Source organism: Macaca thibetana, chromosome 15 (assembly GCF_024542745.1).
Source record: "Macaca thibetana thibetana isolate TM-01 chromosome 15, ASM2454274v1, whole genome shotgun sequence".
NCBI lineage: Eukaryota > Metazoa > Chordata > Mammalia > Primates > Cercopithecidae > Macaca > Macaca thibetana.
In genome coordinates, this window is record NC_065592.1 from 84,283,497 (window position 1) to 84,302,389 (window position 18,893).

The window sequence follows — 18,893 nt, forward strand, 5'->3', positions numbered from 1 at the left end:
TAATACAATGTTTTTTGTACAAGTGAGCAATGGAAGCAAGGAGGGTGAAGACAACAAAGTATATCCCTAAAAATCCAGAATAAAAACTTTGGTGAATATGCATATGAAGAGGATTGACAAAAGAGGTACTATTTAAGAGGTAAAAATGTGCTGGGGTACCTGACTTGTTGAGAATGCTACTGATACTGATAAGCTTAAGACACAGAAGAAAAGCATGAATATAAGCATGACTCTTAATAAGTCAGACATAATCATCAGAAAAGTGATAGTGCAGGGCACATCTAAAGGAGTTATAATTATCCATTACAAAAATCTAGCTTTAAATATTAGTGTTTGACTTAAGGAGAGAGTAAGCACAAAGAAAGAAGAAAAAGAAAATTAAAAACAGATATCAACACAACAAAGAACAAAAAGCAATGGAAAACCAACAGCTGATTTTAAGAAAAGGCTTCCACTACTACTAATAGCAGATAGTATTAACTGAACACTTACAAAGTGTCAGGTACTATTCTAAACACTTGTCACACATTAATCCTTTCAACAATCCTCTGCTGTAGGGACTATTACTACACCCATTTTGAAATAGAGAAAACAGAGGCACAGAAGAGTTATATAAGTTGCCTAATGTCACAAATATGATCAATGGAACTGATATGTGACAGAATGACTATGTAACCCAAACTCATAACTATTGTTTTGTAGAAAGGGTACTCAGACAAGACTGATTACAAGAAAGAGATAAGCAAAATAAACAAAATAATGTACTAAAGGAAAAAGGACTTTGAGCTACATAGTTTCTAGAAATGAAAGAATATCATGTGTCAATAAATAACCTAGACAAAATTCATGCATTTCTTAATATAAAAGTACAAAATTGGCACAAAGGCTAGGATATGCAAATAACCATGAGAACTTCAAATGGAAATTAAAGACCACCTTCATTTAAAATACTTTAAGTGAAGTTATTCCAGAAAATGAATGCTGCTCAACAATTGCTTTCTGAAGATATTATAACTTTACCCCAAAACTTAGAACTGTAAATAAAACTGTAAGTCCATTTCACTTTGAACATGCATGAAAAAAACCTTAAAAACTTTAAAAAAAAGAAACATGTAAAGTATATATAAATACAAAATACAAAATCAAACTGAAAGACAAGAATGATAAATCTTCCAATGTTAAACCAAAGTAATTCACATTAATGAACAAAAGAAAAAAAATCATACGGTTTTCTTAACAGATATACAGGGACAAAACAATATGTTTGGTAGATGATGTAATCACCTTGATAGAAAACCAAAAGAATCTGGAAAGTATTAAAACAAATGAGAATTCTCAGCAATTTTGGCAAATGCATGAACTTAGGGAAAGTTGGTACAGTTCAATGTTAGCTAGCATTAAACAACTAAAACTATAGTTAAAAAAATAATAAATAAGATCACACCCACAACCAAAACAACTATCTAGGAATTAATATAAAATAGAATGTAGAAAACCTTTATGCAGAAAAATTTTAAATAAGAACATTAAAAAATGGAAAGAATGACTTAATAGCATTGAGAATGTCAACTCTCCAAAAATGAAAATTTCAAGGTAATTCCCATCAAAATTCCAGCAGAAATTTGAGTCACTCAAAAGTGATTATAAAATTTACATAAAAGCATAAAGGTCTACAGAAAATAATAATAATTAAGAAAAAAGACTCCTCCACTTATAATCAAGAAAAACAAAATGCAGAGAATTCATACGGGACCTCAAGGAACCCACAATAGCCAAATCAATCTTGAAAAGAAAAACTAAGTTGGAGGATTCACACTTTCCAATTTCAAAACTTACAATAAAAAGCAACAGTAATCAAGAGAGAATGGTATTGGCATAAGGGCAGACAAATATATCTAAGGAATAGAACTGAGAATCCAGAAATAAACCTGACATTTATGGTCAGCTGATTTTTGACAAGAGGGCCAAAACAATTCAACGGTGAAAGAAGTGTTTTCAACAAATGGTGCTAGGGCAACTTAATATCCACATGCAAAAGAATTAAATTTTACTCTTACTTCACACCAAATACAAAAACCAACTCAAAATGAGTCAAAGACTAAATGTAAGATCTAACTATGAAGTTCTCAGAAGAAAATATAGGCATAAATCTTTGTGACCTTGGGTTATAAAATGTTTCCTTAGAAAAGATACTGAAAGCACAAGTAACAAAGAAAAAAAAAATAGATAAATCAGACTCCAAAATTAAAAACTTTCATGTTTCAAAAGACACAAGGATAATGAAAAGACAACCTACTGAATGTAAGAAAATACAAATAACCTTTACAATTCAACAATAAAAGGACAGCCGGGTGCAGTGGCTCAAGCCTGTAATCCCAGCACTTTGGAAAGTTGAGGTGGGCAGATCACGAGGTTAGGAGATCCCTGCTAACATGGTGAAACCCTGCCTCTACTAAAAATACAAAAAATTAGCCGGGCATGGTGGCATGTGCCTGTATTCCCAGCTACTTGGGAGGCTGAGGCAGAAGAATCACTCGAACACGGGAGGCAGAGGTTGTAGTGAGCTGAGATCATGCCACTGTACTCCTGAGGAACGGAGCAAGACTCCGTCTCAAAAAAAAAAAAAAAACAATAAAAGGACAACCCAATTAATAAATAGGCAAAGGGATTTACAGACATTTCTCCAAAAGATATACAAATCGCCAATGGGCATGTGAAAAGATGCTTAACATCATCAGTTATTAAGGAAATGGAAATCAAAACCACAAAGAGATACAGCTTCATCTCCATTAAGATAGTTATAATCAAAAAGACATAATAATAAAGGTTATCTAGCAAGTGGAGAAATTGGAACCCTCATACACTGCTGATGGGAAGAAAAATGGTACAGTCACATTAGAAAACAGTCTGATACTTCCTCAAAAACTTAAACAGAGTTGCCAATTGACAAAGCAATTCTACTCTCAAGAGAAAGGAAAACCCATGTCGACACAAAAACTTGTAAGTGCATGTGCAGCACTATTCACAATAGCTGAAAAATGTAAGCAATCCAAATGTTCACCAACTGATGAATGGATAAACAAAATGTAGGCCGGGCACAGAGGCTCACATCTGTAATTCCAGTACTTTGGGAGGCCAACGTGGGCGAATCACCTGAGTTCAGGAGTTCCAGACTAGCCTGGCCAACGTGGTGAAACCCTGTCTCTATTAAAAATACAAAAATTAGCTGGTGTGGTGGTGCATGCCTATAATCACAGCTACTTGGGAGGCTGAGACGGGAGAATTGCTTGAACTCAGGAGGTGGAGGTTGCAGTGAGCTGAGATCGAGCCACTGCACTCCAGCCTGGGCAAAAGAGTTGAGATTCCATTTCAAAAAAAAGAAAACAAAAACAAAACAAAATGTAGTATATATACCCATAAAAATGGAATACTATTTGGCAATAAAAACAAAATACTGATGCATGCTACAATATGAACTTTCAAAACACTCTGCTACATGAAAGGGGCCAGCCATAAAAGAGCTTTTTTCCCCCCTTTTCTTTTCTTTTCTAAGAAAACAGGCTCTCCTTTTGTCACCCAGGCTGGTGTGCACTAGTGTGACTAAAGCTCACTGTAATCTCCCAAACTCCTGCACTTAAGTGATCCTCCCACCTTCGCCTTGCAAGTAGCTAGGACTACAGGCATGCATCACCACACACGGGTAATTTTTAAAATTTTTGTAGAGATGGTTCTTAGTAGGTTGTCCAGGCTGATCTCTAACTCCTGACCTTGAGCATCCTCCTCCTCAGCCTCCCAACATGTAGAGATTACAGGCAGCCACCATGCCTGGCCCACAAAAGACCATTTATCGTATGGTTCCATTTATACAAAATGTCCCTAATAGGCAAACCTATGGAGACAGAGGGTAGATTAGTGGTTGCCTGGGGATAAGGAGAACAGGAGGGATGGAGAACAATAGCTAAAGGGTAACAGGTTTCTTTCTGGGGTAATGAAAATGTTCTGAAATTGATTTGGGTGACTGTTGCACAATTCTGTGGATATATATATTAAAAACATTGTCAGGCGTGGTGGTTTACACCAGTAATCCCAGCACTTTGGGAGGCTGATGTGGGCAGATCACGAGGTCAGGATCAGCATGACCAACATGGTGAAACCCCATCTCTATTAAAAATGCAAAAATTAGCCAGGCGTGGTGGTGCATGCCTATAATCCAAGCTACTCAAGAGGCTGAGGCAGGAGAATAGTTTGAACCTGGGAGGCAGAGGTTGCCATGAGCTGAGACTGTGCCATTGCACTCCAGTCTGGGTGACAGGGCAAGACTCTGTCTCAAAACAAACAAACAAACAAAAAACATTGACTTATACCTTAAATATTTGAGTGTTATGGTATGTCAATTATATATTAATAAAGAAGTTACCAGAAAATGTCTATAAAGAGCAAAGGTGTATATATAGACACACACACACACACATATATATATATATATTTATTTGTGGGGTAGCTGGGAATTTTCCATCCCAGATATTAAGACACAATGCACAAAGTCATAGTAATAAAGATAGAGTGGTGCTGGTACAGAAACAAATAGACCTAGTAACATAGCTTATGAATGAACCCCTATGTGAATGGGACTAGGGACTGACACAGTTGGTTTCTCAAAGCAGTAGGAAAGGATGGATTCTTTAGTAGATTGTGCTGGGAAAACTTACCACATGGGGTAAAGTGGTTGGATCCCTACATCATGGAATACAGAAAGCAAATTCCAGGCAGACTACAGACCTAAAGAGCAAAACTAATTTTTACACAATCCACAAAAGACAAACATTGGTAGATTTAACTTCATTCAAACAAAGGATTTCTCTTAAATGAAACATGTCAGGGCAGGCATGGTGGCTCACACCTGTAATCCTAGCCCTTTGGGAGGCCAAGGCAGGTAAATTACATGACGTCAGGAGTTCAAGACCAGACTGGCCAACGTGGTGAAACCCCATCTCTACTAAAAATACAGAAATTAGCTGGGTGTGGTGGCGTGTGCCTATAATCCCAGCTACTCCGGAGGCTGACGCAGGAGAATCACTTGAGCCTGGGAGGCAGAGGTTGCAGTGAGCCGAGACTGTGCCATTGCACTCCAGTTTGGGCGACAGAGCAAGACTCCGTCTCAAAAAAAAAACAAAAAACAAAAAAAAAAACAGAAGGAAAAAAGAAAAATGTCCTTTTTTGGATGATTTGATCATGCCAAACTGTCAGAATATTTAAAATGTAGGGAACTTCAGCAAAAACAAGAAAAAATTGGGTAACTCAAGAACACTGGGCAAAAGATAGGAACAGGCAATTCACATGGCTAACAAGTATACGAAAAAAGGCTCAATCTCACCAACTATCAGAGAAATCAAGAAATAATATATCAAAACTAAAAGAAAAAATTAGAAAGCTGAGTATTATCAAGTGCTGGTGAGAATAGGGAAAATGGGAATCTCTGTAAACTGCCTGGTAAGCCATTGTGTTTACCAATGACCCAGAATCTCTCTCTTGAGTAAGTGCTACAAAGAAATACTTACACAGGTCCTTAAGGTGTATCTGAGGTATTATTATGTCAGGGCCTGAGATGCAATATAGGTTCCATACCTGGGGAAATGAGTAAGCATGTGTTGGATGCAGATAATGGAAAATTAACACAGTCAGAAGCAATGACTGGTGACTGGGGATTAAATATAACGGTATTGGGTGAGAAAGGTAAGGTACAAACAGATCTATAATACCATTAACATACATGCAAAACAGACATAAACAAAACAGACAAATACATTTCTAAGGGTATGTATGTCAGAGTATATGCTTACAGAAGGGGATGGGGTTGGAGGAAAAAAAATAGAAATTAAGTAAAACAAGAGCAAGGCCTATGCTGATAGAGTGATGGTGATAATATGCCATGAACTAGATTAGAAATTCCAGAGGGCAACAATCATATCTGCTTGCTTACAACTGGACATCTAGTATCAAGCAGAATACTTGACATATAGTAGGGTTTCTAATATTTTTTAAATGAATGAGTTAGTAAATTATTAAGACAGATTCAACTCTCTACACCCAAGAAGCTCCTACAAAAGAAAGAAATTCACTAAATTTACATGTCAAGAAAGAATGCAAAAATGTTTTGTTACTATTACTTAGGTTTATCATGGGGGCAAAAAGGAAGCTTTTTCATATAGGGGTGAAAGAGAAGCAGTCAAATAAAAATCTGTGAACCTAAGTGGGGGCAGGTGGAAAAAGCCTTCCAAGTTACTCAAATCATTCAATGTGTTATGAAACACAGAAAAGGACCCTACTCTAGGGAGGAGGGACTCTTGCCCCTCTTGAAACAAATACACAAAATGAAAGGTCAGGAGGGGAACGGTGGCTCACGCCTGTAATCCCAGCACTTTGGGAGGCCAAGGCAGGAGGATCAATTGAGGTCAGGAGTTCAAGACCAGCCTGGCCAACACGGTGAAATCCCATCTCTACTAAAAAAAAAATAATAATTAATACAAAAATTAGCTGGGCGTGGTGGCATGCACCTGTCATCCCAGCTACTCGGGAGGCTGAGGCAGGAGAATGGCGTGAACCCAGGAAGCAGAGGTTGCAGTGAGCCGAGATTGCACCACTGCACTCCAGCCTGGGTGACAAGACTCTGTTTAAAAAAAAAAAAAAAAAAAAAAAAAAAAAAAACAGGGTCACCTCAATGTTAAACAGATGGCCCATTGTGAAATTTAAGGTTTTCCTTTTGGCAGGGTATTCAACAGTTTCTTGACTTACAGCAAAAGCAATTTCCTAAAATTGTATGAAATAATAATTTAAGAATCTGCTTCTTCTGGTAACATTTTCCTCCTCAATGACAAAGAAAAAAGATGAATAACTGATTCTTTCTCAGCAAAAACAGGAAGACAAATGTTAAAAAAAAGTCCCTAAATAGAATGACCTACTGTATCTCCTTCCTCTCTTCTAATGTAAGAAATTACTGACATGACTCCTGTCGATTTTTGATGTAATAACAATTTACTGGGGAAAAAAATCTCCCTTTGATCTCCTTGTAATAGTTTCTTGGTAATGCAGACCAACTCATATTACTACCATCTACAAAGAACTAATTATCATAAGGTTTAAGATTTTTGTTGTACTGAACTAGTACTAAAAGTCTTTAAAAGCAGGTTTAGAGAAAACATCTAAAGGAATGCTTATATCTTTCTTCATTTCATGTGATATGTTGACAGCTATGCTCAGTACACTGTATATGATAAACCATTTAAATTTTGATATATTAGATTTCCTGTTAAGAACTACAGTCTAAAATTCAAGATGAATTACTCCATTTATGGGTAAATCTGGGGGTGCAATATCATTCTATGTAATCTGCAGTAGTATTCAAAGTATAGCTACATGTGAATCCCTGAGTGTTATGGTTTTTAGAAAGTCATACACATTACAGAGTTTAGTACATACAGAGAAGCTGAATATTCACCTTGAAAGAAGATGAAGCATCCAAACCACAGTATCAGAGTTTCCTGGGACTGGCACAGTGGCTCATGCCTGTAATCTGAGCACTTTGGGAGGCCGAGGCAGGAGGATCTCTTGAGGCCAGGAGTTCAAGACCAGCCTGGGCAATATAGGGAGACCCTGTCTTTAAAAAAAAAAAAAAAGAAAAGAAAAGAAAAGAAAAAAGTCCACTAACTCACTAACTAACTCACTAACTACAACTTAGAAAGGGGGTACTTAGTTGTAACAATGTTTTAAAACATTTTCTATCTTACCTGGGCATGCCTTATGCAGGACGATAGCTCGTCACACTCTGTTGCCCTGGCTGGAGTGCAGTGGTGTGATCTTGGCTCACTGCACCCTCTGCCTCCCAGGCTCAAGCGATCCTCCTATCTCAGCCTCCCGAGCAGCTGGGACTACAGGTGTGTGCCACCATGCCTGGCTAATTATTCGTACTTTTTGTAGAGACAGGGTTTCACGGATGAAACAGGGATTTCATCTGTGAGATCAAAGGGCTCAAAATTCAGGTGACTTTGCGGGAAAAAGTCTACTCTGCTTGAAGACACAAACTGGATGAACTGCGCTACATGAGAATAGAAGTTTATAAACTCGGAGAAAAAAATTTTTAAATATTAATGTTTTAATATTTTGAATTAAAAGAAGAAATTTTTGCAAAACCTCTTCTTTGAAAAAGAATCATGTCTGGTACTTTTAAGGTAAAGTTGCAATTTTTAAATACCAATAAGATTCTAGATATAGAGTATAACAGTGCCAATGGGTCACTTGAAAACACCCTTAGAAGTATGGGCTTTTTTGGTGGTAAATTGAACAAATGCCTTAATAATTGTGAGTTTAGAAAAATTTAGAGGAGTTTCTCAAATGGAAAAAAAATGTACTGGGCAATGGGCAAATGAGAGTCCTTTCTCACTGGTGGAAAGTACTGGAGTTAGACGAAAAAAGAAAGTTGAGGTGAAGATAGGAGGCATCAACCAGAGACATCAAAATAGTGTCAGTTCTAGTGTAAGCTGTGAACTTACTATTCTAGTAAAAAAAGCTAGTAAGGCTCAGAAATGAAGACGTTAGATCTATGTGACATTATAGTAAAAGATGCAAATTAAGGGTAAAGAGCCTATAAGCTGTGCCAAGCAAACTAATTTGGGTCAGAAGTCCTATTTAGTTTAATGCAGTGCTTTTTATTGCTTTTGTTTTCCCTCAGTTTCTTGATACTACTAGACACAGCACTATCTAAGCACTCACTCTCTACATATGATTATTTAAATTTAAATTACCTAAAATTAAATATTCACTTCTTCACTCCCATCAGCCACTGTAGCTACAAGTTACACAGCATTGTATGAGTATTTCTTTCACTACAGAAAGCCCTACTGGGCAGTGCTGAACTAAAACCTTTGAAACCCAGGCAATCCAGAACAAATAGTTCCATGCTTTAAATTCATACTAGCTTCAAATGCTAAAGAGCACCTTCCTTCCTGGCTTTTCCATCAAAGTACATATAGGTAATTCTCATAGATCTTTCTGTTGAACATTGATAAGACACATAGAACTAAATGAGATTGCCTACACAAGACTATTCTGGAAAATTTTATCTTTACGACACAGACTTATTTCTAACCCAATTCTAACATAAAAGCCATTTTATTAAAAATGAGCAGTGCAACTCAATTAGGCTATCTATATGTTTTAATCCATGGTTTGATGCATCAAAAGGATTCATGTTCTTGAGAGGTTCCTTGTAAGCTGAAGTTGCAAAGTAAACCATGAGAAAGTGTAAAAAACATTTGTGACTATTAGCTAATGAATTTCTGAACATAGTCCAAAACAGTATCCTAAACACTTACAATCTTGATGATCCACCGGAGCAATGCCCTAACAAGTGAACTAAGTCTTCCTGATGGAGCAGTAAAACAGGATGTGGGTTTTTGCATATGCTAGTATCACATATTCCTATAAAACTTTTGGTGACTGGAAAGTACAATTAGCTCAGGGCTTTTAAAAGTCACACCTCTACCTGTTGCTGAGTGTAAGCTAGACATGAACAGACACATGTTTTCTCTCCCTAATCATCAGCCTGTCATTTCTATTCTAAGAATCCAAATCATGCTTATCCTCAAAGTTCATAGAAAAGCTGACATATTACATTGTTCCAGAAACATTCCACAAATGCACATTATTCCCTAGTTTATAAGTAAGTCCCTGAGAAACTTTTCAGGTGAGTACCTACTCAGTATTTTTCATACCATAGAACAGCCATATGTACCCCAATATTATCTAGTCAATGTAGTCATAAATCTCACAAAATTTAAGGATTATTGATTATAAATAATGAATACAATCTTTTTTAAAAAGAGGTTCATATTATGGGTACCCCAGTTTGAATTTCTAAGACTTACAAAAAAGATTATTTCTAAGAGTTTATAAAAACAGATTATAAAACCATTTACAGGTCAACACAGCACATGAACATGTACCAAATCGACCCTTATTTACCAAGCAGTAAATAAAATAAGGTGTTTCAACAAAGTTAAAAAAACTTTACCAAACAACAACAAAGCTTTTGTTTTTTAGGCAACTGAAACTGCTGTAAAACATATTAGAGCTACAGTAAAAAGACAAAAATGTAAATGGTGATAAGCATATATTCAAATAAATATTAATCAAGTTCCACAAGAGGGATTTGATATTTTAAGAAATAAGATTGCTATTATGAAAGTATTACAAGACATGGTTTTAAAAAAGTCAAACCAGCTGAGTGCAGTGTCTCACGCCTGTAATCACAGCACTTTGGGAAGCTGAGGCAGGTAGATCACAAGGTCAGGAGTTCAAGATCAGTCTGGCCAACATAGTGAAATTTTAGTCTCTACTAAAAATACAAAAAAGTAGCCGGGGGTGGTGGCAGGCGCCTGTAATCCCAGCTACTCGGGAGGCTGAGGCACGTGAATCACTTGAACCTGGGAGGTACAGGATGCAGTGCGCTGAGATCGCACCACTGCACTCCAGCCTGGGCGACAGTGCAAGAATCCATCTAAAGAAAAAGAAAGAAAATCAAACCACATGTTACAACTATTTTTAAAAGTCTCCTTGCCAGGCTAATTGGTTAAAAGTCCATTTCAAAAAATGCAGTTCCCTAGATACTGTCTCCAACTCATAAGAGTAGAGGTTTAATTGGGAAAACCTCCTCTGAGGAATCAGACTAATCTGAAAGACATATCTTAAAAGATACTGATATGGCAAATTACACAGGGAAGTTGGGGGATCTGGAAGCGTATTTGTGCGATATTGGTGGGAGACAGCTATGCTCTCTTCTGTAAGTGGGATGTCAACATGTAAGAGGTAGTAATATAATACTGTTATCTAGAGATATGGAGGTAAACACCAAAAGAATCATTCAAAAATAAGTAAATGCCCCTGGGAATTTGTAGAATTATTTGGCTTCCTGACCACGTACGGGTACAAAACTGATAAAAAACAAAAAACGACAAAAAAAAAAAAAAAAAAAAAAAAAAAACCACTTAAAACTTCTTTAGTCTCTTCCCTAATTCCAATCCAAACCTCAGACTTATTCTCAGAAATTACAACGTTGGGTCATTTGTTTTTAATTCTTCTAGTGTTTACTACCATACTCATTTTTTAAAACTCCATTATTTCTTATCATAGTGTATCCTCATTATAAAAGATTGAGCGGGCTGGGCGTGGTAGCTCATACCTGTAATCCCAGCGCTTTAGGAGGCAGAGGCGGGTGGATCACTCGAGGTCAGGAGTTTCAAGACCAGCCTGGCCAACATGGTGAGACCCTGTCTCTACTAAAAATCCAAAAAAAGAAAAAAAACATAAGCCGGGAGTGACAGTGCATGCCTGCAATCCCAGCTACTCGGGAGGCTGAGATAGGAGAACGGCTTGAGCCTGGGAGACAGAGGTTGCAGTAAGCCGAGTTCGTGCCACAACACTCCAGCCTGGGTGACAGAGCTGGACTGTCACACACACAAACACACACACACGCACACACACACGAAAGAGTGAGAAGATTTACACTAATTCCCGCCTTCTCTGTTCATTCTGATTTAGTTTGTATTAGTTACAACTTTACATATTATAGCTGAACCTGTATTTCTTATTCTATCAACTTTAGGAAGTTTCTTCTGGCTCCCCCATGTAATCATATACCATTACTGCCGAGTATACAATTAAGTTTCACATTAAGTTTTACATCATTTGCAGTTTATTAAGTTTTTATCTATTGGTTGATTTTCATTAATTGGATAATAAAAAGTACTTACAGTGTCATTCACTGCCCATCCAAGGGGCATGGTAAAATTCAGAGAATAAATAGCAATTTTATATTACTAAATTCCAAATGTCAATGTGTTTATGTTCTTGACACTGAATTACACCTCACTGTTCAAAAATAAGGCACATTTTCATTTGCTTCACATTTGGACTTTCAGAAGAGGCTTTAATTTTCTGAAGTTTTTGCCTTTTTATTACATTTCACATATTCCAATTTATTATTAGAATTTGCTCAACAAAATCCATGTTGTTCTTAAAGACATGTTTAGACCCCAGTGAATTCTGTTTTAATTTGAAATAATTACGTTCTGGGTTAGTTCACAGCCCAGTTGTTTGCCTACCTAGTACTTCTTTTCATCACATACTTCTGTTGATTCTTAATCTCAAGTTCCTTTATGTAAGATTTTTTGATTTTGCTTCTCCCAAGCACTACCCCCTACCCCCTCACCCAAAGGTTTGCGGAAGTAAACTACACTTTTATGTATACTTCCACACTTACAGCAAACTAGGTCTGCTTCGGAATTATAGGTTGTGTCTTAAAATTCTCCTCGAAATTTAAATCATTGGTCCACATTTTCTAGCACTCAATATTAATAAAAGTGTCTACCAATCTGATTTTTAAAAAGTGATTCTCATCTCTCCCTGCAAAAATATTTATGAGATTTCCCTATATCCTTAGCTCTGAAATTTCATGAGACTACTATCTAAATGTGTGTTATTGTTTGTTCATTTTGTTTTATAGTTAATGGGTCCATTTGATCTAAAGACCTGAAACTTTATTTAGCTCAGATAATTTTTCTTCTATTTATTTCCTATCTATCTTCTCTGTTCCACGTGGAATTCCTTTTCAAGAATCCTAGGACTACTCACTTAATCTATAAAGTTTTTCTTTTTGTTCTCTTCATTTGTGTTTTTCAGGTAATGCTTGTTCATCTTGGGTTTCATGCTGTTGGAAGGCTTCTTTCTTGACTGTTCATATTTCTAAGCAAAGAACTAAATTGGGTTTCCTTTATATTTGTGTAAGCCTATTGACCCAGAAGGCTTATAGTCTGAATAGGACTGACTGCAGAATTGGAACTTGGAATTCCTGTGCTAGAATAAAGAGGATTTTGGGGATAGAGTAGTCAGTGTCAGTCTGTCTCTCTCGCACACACACATTCTCTCTCTCTCTCTCTCTCTCTCTCTCACCCACACCCTGTCTATAGGGCAAACAAATATGTTCTGTTTATCTCTTCAATGGCACCAGAAGATACTTTACAAATATTTGAGAACACAGTACAGCTTTAACTACTTGATCCAATAATGTAACTAAAAATTTTACCCAGTAAATTCTTCTAGTGAGATGCCAAAGAAGCCTTTGGACAGCACAATAGCACAGTGTAGTCCAAAGAGCACTAAGAATCAAAAGAGCCATGGCTTTCAGTTCTAGTTTTACTATTAAAAAGCTGGTGACTTTAGGGAAGTCAATCTCTTTATACCTCATTTTCCTTTTCTACAAAGTGAAAAGCAGAAACCGATAATAAGGTTTCTTCTAGTTCTAAAACTTGATAACTAAGATTTTCTCATAAGCTTCAGATACAATCTTCCACAGTATATAAAAAGAATGAAGAAATTTGTAATTTGAAAAACTTCAGGTTTTCAAAGCTGTTCCTGTTACTAAAAACAAAGCTACTGGCCAGGTGCGGTGGCTCACGCCTGTAATCCCAGCACTTTGGGAGGTCAAGGCAGGTAAATCATGAGGTCAGGAGATCGAGACCATCCTGGCCAACACAGTGAAACCCCGTCTCTACTAAAAATACAAAAAAATTAGCCAGGCGTGTGGTGGTGGGCGTCTGTAGTCCCAGCTACTTGGGAGGCTGAGGCAGGAGAATGGCATGAACCCAGGAGGCGGAGCTTGCAGTGAGTGGAGATAGCACCACTGAACTCCAGCCTGGGCAACAGAGCAAGACTCCATCTCAAGAAAAAAAAAAAAAAAAGCTCCCAAACAAGTACACTATATTTACCAAAATTTAGCAAATCAATTTGGAGGGGGCAAGGCACGTGATAAGGTGGGGGAAGCACAGAGGTGAGAAAGTAAGGGAGGCTGTCATTTCCTACAGCTGTTTTCCAAAATGAGTGGTTTTTGTATCTTGGTTACTATAGGGAAATAATGTTGTGTTTTTTTAAATGATGGTAAAATATAGATAAAAGTTACCGTTTTAAGTGTACAGTTCTATGCATTAAATACATTCATATTATTGTGCAATTATCACCAGATACTACGTTTCATCTTCCCCAACTGTAACTCTGTACCTACTAAACAATAATATCATTTTCTTCTCCTGCCAGCCTCTGGCAACCACCATTTTGTCTCTATGAATTTGACTATTCTAAGTACCTTATACAATATTTGTCCTTTTGTGTCAGGCTTATTTCATTGTAGCATGTCTTAGAATTTCCCTTCCTTTTCAAGGCTGAATAATATTCCATTGTACATAAAACAAACTGTTTTGTCCTTTGCATTCACACCACAACAATCAACACAGAATACTTCTGTGACCAGATGTATGAGAGATTTCCCCCAAAACAAGCAATCACTTCTGCTGCAGACACCAGGTGGGTGTCCTCCCACCCAGTTCAATTCCAACATTATCTACCTGGAGACAGTGCCACATCCCACAGTTTGAGGGCTCCCCACTTCCAATCCCAATCTAAAGCCCCAGGTTGTTTTACCTATGCTTCTGACTAACTGGCTATAAACTGGGGTTCCCACAACCTCTTACTCCAGTTCGATTAATGTGTTAGAGTGACTCACAGAACTCAGGCAGACACATTTACTTACCAGTTTATTATAAAGGATATTACAAAGGATACAGTTGAAGAGATGTACAGGGCAAGGCATGTAGGAAGGGGATGTCACCCTCCAGTGCTCAGTCATCTGGAAGCTTTCTGAACCCAGTCCTTCTGGATTGTTAAGTAGGCAATGATTGATTAAATCACTGGCCACTGTATCAACTTAACCTTCACACCCTCTCTTCTCCCCAGAGATTAACAGGCAGGAGTGAAAGTCCCAACTCTCTAATCCTGCCTGGGTGTTTCTGGGTAACTAACACCCATCCAATAGCTACCTAGAGGTGCATGGCTTTCAGTCAACTTATTAGCATACAAAGATACTTCACTGGCCAGGCGCAGTGGCTCACGCCTCTAATGCCAGCACTTTGGGAGGCGGAGGCGGGTGGATCACAAGGTCAGGAGATCGAGACCATCCTGGCTAACACAGTGAAACCCCATCTCTACTGAAAATACAAAAAAAATTAGCCGGGCATAGTGGCAGGTACCTGTAGTCCCAGCTACTCGGGAGGCTAAAGCAGAAAAATGGCGTGAACCCGGGAGGTGGTGCTTGCAGTGAGCCAAGATCGCACCATTGCACTCCAGCCTGGGAGACAGAGCGAGACTCCGTCTTAAAAAAAAAGAAAGAAAAAAAAATTTCATTTTGGAGATTCTAAGGATTGTAGGAGAGTTGTATGACACAACAAAAGAATGAAGATCAAATATATATTTCACAATATAGTGTGTATTTTGCTTGTCCTTTCATCTACTGATGTTTGACTTATTTCTTATTTATCAGTTGGTAACAAAATAGATACTATAATCAATTTGTATATACACATAAAACTGGATTAAGGTAATAAATACATTAAATTTCAAATTTTTTAGATTTTTTAAAGACGGTGTCTCAGTCTGTTGCCCAGGCTGGAGTGCAGTGGCACCATTTGGGTTCACTGCAACCTCTGCCTCCCAGGTTCAAGTGGGCTCTGCCTCAGCCTCCCAAGTAGCTGGAATTACAGGTGCCCACCACGACGCCTGGCTATCAAACTTTTTAGAAGTTTTATCTTTAGTACTTGGGGCATTATTACTAAAAAATTAAATTGCAGTCTGTACATATTATTAAAAGCTACCTTTTAAAAGCATGGAAATGTATACAAAGGGCCCAGAAAGTCTTATTTCAAAAGGAACTAGACTTCTTGGGCTTAAAAATGTTCATTTTAGCCAGGTGTGGTGGCTCATGCCTATTATAATCCCAGCTACTTGGGTGGCTGAGGTAGGAGAATACTTGAGCCCAGAAATTTGAAGCTGCAATAAGCTATGATCACACTATGGCACTACTAGTCTAGGTGACAAACTATAAGGTCATGTTTGTCCTTATTAGTTTTGAACCATGTAACACACCCCTCCCCCATTGCACGTACTTAAATTCAAGTATACCTACACCTAGCAATGGCTGTCACACAGAAATCAATCAAAAGCCACTGCTGGCTGAGGTGAATTTTGTCAAAACAAATCAAACAGTATTATTATTGACTGACAAATCCAAACTTTCAGGTTTAAAACTTTGCTAGGTTAGAAAAGCCAGACTAGTGTTAATTTACCAAAACATATTTATGCAGCACTTACTAGGTCTTGCTCCAAGTACTTAAACAATCCTATGAGATAGATATTATTTTTTCCTCCCTCCTCCCACCCCATTTACAGATGAGGAAACAGAAACAGAGATAAGTTTAACTTATGCAAGACCACAGTGTTAGTAAATGGTAATGGTAAAGCCAGGTTTCATATTCAGCAGTTTGAGTGCAGTGTCAATGCTTTATTTTTTAAGATGGGGTCTCAGCTATGTTGACCTGGCTGGTTTTGAATTCCTGGCCTCAAGCAATCCTTACACTTCAGCTTCTCAAAGTGCTGGGATTACAGGCAAGAGCTGCTGTGCCTGGCTTCCATACTTTTAATTACTGAGTTAGATTAATATGCGGGAATGAAATGTTTTGCTACAATGTGAATATGGAAAGAGGGTACAATGAGCCCAGTAGAAAATGAAAAGTAAGGATAAATGGCCCTCCCATTTCATATGCAAAAAAAATTATCAATATTAGATTAAAAAATGAAGGTGGGACAGTTGCTCAGAATATGTGAGATGTATTTGGGAAAAGAGGAAGGAAGTGGCCTTGGCTATTAGATGATAAAAAAGAAGTAAGCAAAACCTGGACTAACATGATAAATTCACAGCTTTTGTTTAATTCTTAAGATTCTGAGGTGTAATTTTAAAGAAAAAACCTGATGTATTACAGTAGTCACAAAATTTGTGAAGATTCCAGGAAGTCTTTGGACATACGCTAATATTGAAGCATCATATATAAAAAATAGTATCTGAAGTGACCACCAAAACTGGTCTCAAAAACGGCATCAGTTTGCGTAACACCTACACAACCAACCCATGGGGATTTATCATTGGATTAACTTTGCTATCTTAATTAATATAGGTGAGACTGTGTTGGGATGCTGATGGCACTGCATCTAGAAACTAATCTGGGAACAACTGAAATCTTGAGTCATCTCTGTCCTGTTGCTTCCTGACTAGATTTTCCCTTCAATTTTGGGGGCTTGGCTACATGGTTCACTTGACTTTCAAATCACCCCCCAGCTCCATTCTCTGAGACACATAAATCACAGACCTCAGCCCCACATTAAATCCAGGCTTCTACTTGCGTAGGGTCGGGGGAAAACAGAATAATGCACTAGACAGAGAGCCAAGTAAACTGGCTGTCTAGTATACCTTGGTTAGAGCAGAGATGAGTCACTAGCCTGGGAACCACTACAGATGCACTGACCCTGTGTGGCTTGTAACTGAAGAGGATCTGAAGTCAATGTACATGCTTACTGAAATGAAGCATAATTACAATTCTGCTTGTATTTCAGGGTAACAGGCCATAAACAAGGATGGGCCACCTAAAATGCCTCCATTCTAACTAGCTGGGTCCAAGTCCATCCCCCTTTTATGTTTCATTTTAGACTTTTCATCTTTCTGAGAAGAGCTTCTCTTGGAATAACTAGGAGCCATGGACATAGTAGACTCCTGAGCACTGGGAAGTTTTATAGACCTTGTGTTCATTCAATGGGCACATTACAGTGAGACCAAAACTCATCATTAATGAGTGGTAGTGAGTGGACAAGTGCATAAATATGTTACATAGGAAATCTGCCCTAGAGGAGGTCTGAGAGAAATCTTGAGAAGCAGCATGTATTTTCTAGTGCCTACTGCGGCTGTTTAATTAGAAATCATCAATCCCTGATAATCTACTACGGGAAGTTCTATCCTCTCTCTCCCTATAATGTCACCAATGTATTTATGGATTTCAGAGCTTGTCATCAGGAAGTGTTCTTAGACCTGGAAGCCAAGAAGTTGTAACTTCTTAAGGAATTTGACTAGACCAGTACTTACTTGCCTAAAGCCTATGTCCTGGCCAAAGAGAGTATATAATTGTGTTTCAGGCTGAATTATGTCTCTGCAACTTACTCTCAAGATTCTTCTGCCTTCTGTAGAATACCAGTATGGAAAACGGAGGCCATCACCCAGTATAGATTTTTCCAGTTGATAAGTACTACATTACCTTACTTTGTAAAGTCTGCAATCTGAAGAATGCATCAAGCTCTTCAACCTCTATAACACCAATCTGTCAATGTCCTAATACTTAATGAACTTTCTTATTAATATCTTCTACCAGAAAATGTCAATGTCTCAGGATAACATTATACTGTATATTGCTCTCAGACCTGACTTTGGACAAACCCTTATTTGGATGGTTTGGAGCTAGGTACTATTTAATCCATTCCATGCAAAATCACTTAATGTGCCAACAGCTTGGGGTCAAACCTAAAAATTACCTTAGAATGCAACAGGACTATTAAGAGTCTGTGGTTCATGGAAAACTCCTGAAACTACATGCAAAATTTTGGGACAAAAGGTCCAAAACATTTCATAACAGACTGACTTGAAAACTACTTTCTCAAAATTCTGGAGGTTAAGGGATATTACATTTTCATTTTAAGCTTCTCAAGCTTTACCACTCACCCAATCTAGAACAGCTATAATATCTTAATTTCTATTTAGAAAGCTAAAAGAACCCTTCCTTTCTGCATCTATCTAATCTGTGGTTAAGATGGATATTTCCAGTGCTGTGTAAGACATTTCTGTTACAAAATAAACCAAGTTGAATCTTAATCTACTCATATCTTGATTCAGTGAATGCTCATTCTGTCCCCAACTT

General features: G+C 37.7%; 2 protein-coding genes across 4 annotated transcripts in view; one reads left to right on the top strand and one right to left on the bottom strand.

Moving 5' to 3' along the window:
- Positions 1-18,893, top strand: part of C15H9orf85 (chromosome 15 C9orf85 homolog) — an 867,064-nt gene that overhangs the window by 766,582 nt on the left and 81,589 nt on the right. The window lies entirely within an intron of this gene.
- Positions 1-18,893, bottom strand: part of ABHD17B (abhydrolase domain containing 17B, depalmitoylase) — a 57,066-nt gene that overhangs the window by 23,643 nt on the left and 14,530 nt on the right. The window contains exon 1 of one of the 3 annotated variants that reach the window (XM_050760922.1): positions 7,496-8,722. The exons of 1 other annotated variant lie outside the window; for it this stretch is intronic. The gene's annotated coding sequence lies outside the window, so the exon portion shown is untranslated. Of the gene's footprint in view, positions 1-5,558; positions 8,723-18,893 lie in introns of those variants that run through there. One more of the 3 variants, XM_050760921.1, reaches the window with a different exon arrangement.